General features: G+C 42.1%; 1 non-coding gene across 1 annotated transcript; it reads right to left on the bottom strand.

Moving 5' to 3' along the window:
- Positions 1–575: 575 nt before the first annotated feature.
- On the bottom strand, positions 576–650 carry Trnal-caa (transfer RNA leucine (anticodon CAA)). The gene has a single exon. It is a non-coding gene; the product is annotated as a tRNA-Leu (tRNA).
- Between the last annotated feature and the right edge of the window lie 2,604 nt (positions 651–3,254).

The following is a 3,254-nucleotide window of genomic DNA, read 5'->3' as shown; positions in this document are numbered from 1 at the left end:
CTTCCCGTCGGGACGCCTGCGATACATATCCAGCCATATTATTTACAATGGAAGCTCGTGAAAAAATTTACCAGATTGCTACAATATTACAAAAATAAGCAGATAACAAATTCGCGTGGGAGTCGGGACAGGTTCCATCAGACTGGACGAAAGCAGTAATCACACCAATCTTTAAACATGGAAACAGAAAAGCTTGTAACTACAGAGGTATCTCTTTAATCGGCGTTGTGGGTAAAATCTTCTCAGCTATTGTTGAAAGGAAAGTGCGAGTATTAGTTGAGGACACATTGGATGAAAATCATTGTCGTTTTAGGCCTTTTAGATGTTGTCAGCATCAGATCATTAGCTTACGGCAAATAATGGAGAAGTGTTACGAGTGGAACAGGGAACCGTATCTATGCTTTATAGATCTAGAAAAGGCATATGACTGGGTTCCTAGGAGGAAGTTATGGTCTGTTCTACGAGATTATGGAATAGGAGGCAAACTTTTGGAAGCAATTAAGGGTCTTGAATGAGATTTTCACTCTGCAGCGGAGTGTGCGCTGATATGAAACTTCCTAGCAGATTAAAACTGTGTGCCCGACCGAGACTCGAACTCGGGACCTTTGCCTTTTGCGGGCAAGTGCTCTACCAACTGAGCTACCGAAGCACGACTCACGCCCGGTACTCACAGCTTTACTTCTGCCAGTACCTCGTCTCCTACCTTCCAAACTTTACAGAAGCTCTCCTGCGAAAGGTGATTCAGGTTACCTTATCAATAAGGTTGAGGTTACGGATATGAAAGTAGCTAGGATGATGTCAGGTACTAGTGGATGGGAACAATGGCAGGAGGGTGTCCACAATGAGGAAATCAAAGAAAAACTCTATAGATGTAGCAGTCAGGGCGAATAGGCTTAGATGGTGGGGTCATGTTACACGCATGGGAGAAGCAAGGTTACCCAAGAGACTCGTGGGTTCAGCAGTAGAGGGTAGGAGGAGTCGGGGTAGACCAAGGAGAAGGTACCTGCATTCGGTTAAGAATGATTCTGAAGTAATAGGCTTAACATCAGAAGAGGCACCAATGTTAGCACTGTATAAGGGATCATGGAGCAATTTTATAAGGGGGACTATGCTCCAGACTGAACGGACAGACATAATCAGTCTTAAATGATGATGATGATGATGATGATGATGATGACAAATTCGCAAACAATAAATTAAAATAATAAATGCTACTCACGCAATGACCAAAAGTGAAATTCGTACATCACTGTTTTCTACTGCAGAATTTATCTACAATTTTGCAGATGAAACCTTCAACATTCGTCAGCATATTCCTCTCAATTCTCCTGCCTACAGCATACTCGGAATTCATGGCATATTAGGATAAAATGGCCAAATATTTGTGACAATGAAGAATACAGATGTCATTGCTGATCACAGAATCCGTTGCAAATGCGACGAAGAAAAAAAAAGTAATACCATACAATATGTGAACCTACTTCCTTCAGTTCTGTGACTCGACATCTCTAACTACACGGCCTCGCTGACCACATGTAACATTCAGGAGTAGTGATATTTATGTTAGGATCTCCTGAAAGCTTTTACCACTGACGTGTCCGTAATTGACATTTAATTTGAAGAAATGTACCAAGGGTTACACATGTGTGATAAATGTTCAAATGTTCAAATGTGTGTGATTTCTTAAGGGACCAAAGTGCTTAGGTCATCGTTCCCTAGACTTACACATTACTTAAACTAACTTATGCTAAGAACAACACACACATCCATTATTTATTTATTTATTGCCAAATTATAGACCTGTTACCTGATGTTTAAAACAGGTCGTACATCTTACAATTTTCGTTTTTCATCTTTTTCACACACATCCATGCCCGAGGAAGGATTCGAACCTCTGGCGGGAGGAGCCTCGCAGTCCGCGACATGACGCCTCAAACCACGCGGCCATTCCACGTGGCCGATAAATATTCGATGCACCTAAAAGAAGAGTAGTAATATAAAGCCTGCACGTGGGTGAAACAGCCATTTTCGATTGGTCTTCCAGTTCTGACTTCTCGCTGGTAGCTTGGTTAGAGTTCAGACGAAGCAGTGAGGATATAGACACGTTACTTCCGTTCTTGTCTCTACTGTGCTGTGAGCATTGTAGCCCAGTTAGTACTGGCAGCGATGACGTCACATCGCAGCATGCGCAGTAGAACGCAGACACCTGCACCTTTTCTCTGAGTGGATCCTAGCGCAGCTGAAGTCATTCCAGTATTCGACACTGTGTTTTCTAGTTATTACGGAGAGACGACTACAAAACATGTTTTCCTCCAGTTTCTTTGCATACCAGCACGTATGGAGCAATTTTAGTGCGATTTCCGGCTTGCTTTCGAAGAGAAAATATGGTTCAAATGGCTCTGAGCACTATGGGACTCAACATCTTAGGTCGTAAGTCCCCTAGAACTTAGAACTACTTAAACCTAACTAACCTAAGGACATCACACACACCCATGCCCGAGGCAGGATTCGAACCTGCGACCGTAGCAGTCCCGCGGTTCCGGACTGCAGCGCCAGAACCGCTAGGCCACCGCGGCCGGCGGCCGAAGAGAAATGAGGCAGTTTTAGTGTCATACTTACAGTACGTTGCAACATATTAGCACATGATCATGTGCTGCCAGTGCTGTTAATGGTTCCATTCTCACTGAGATTCATTTTGGATTCAGGAAAAATTAGAATGAAACACAGTTTCATTCAAACATCGCATCTCACGAGGAATAAATGGACGTAAACAGGTAGGATCGATCCACCTAGATATTCTAATTGTGTACTTTTATTTTCTTATTTTATTTGATTGGGGTTATTGAGCAGCACGCTACTAACACAAAATCATATATAAAATTCAATAACAACACAGTATTATCAAAACTAGACATAGTTGTCTCACTGGGAATTCCGCGATCGTTCAATAAGTAAAATATGGAGTTTCAGTCTTCGATCGCTATTCTTTATTTTCAATTACCGGTTTCGGGCTAGCTGCCCATCTTCAGATCATGTGTTGTAGTTACAGAGTAACTTGTCCGTACAGAACACACTTATGACAGTGAACAGTGTGTTCTGTACGGACAAGTTACTCTGTAACTACAACATATGATCTGAAGATGGGCAGCTAGCCCGAAACCGGTAATTGAAAATAAAGAATAGCGATCGAAGACTGAAACTCCATATTTTACTAACAACACAGTAGTTTGAACAATGATTTAGGGTTATTTTGC

This window comes from Schistocerca cancellata, chromosome 9 (genome assembly GCF_023864275.1).
Source record: "Schistocerca cancellata isolate TAMUIC-IGC-003103 chromosome 9, iqSchCanc2.1, whole genome shotgun sequence".
In the NCBI taxonomy this organism is placed as follows: domain Eukaryota; kingdom Metazoa; phylum Arthropoda; class Insecta; order Orthoptera; family Acrididae; genus Schistocerca; species Schistocerca cancellata.
Note: the sequence above shows the minus strand (reverse complement) of the source record. Positions and strands in the feature narration are given on the sequence as shown.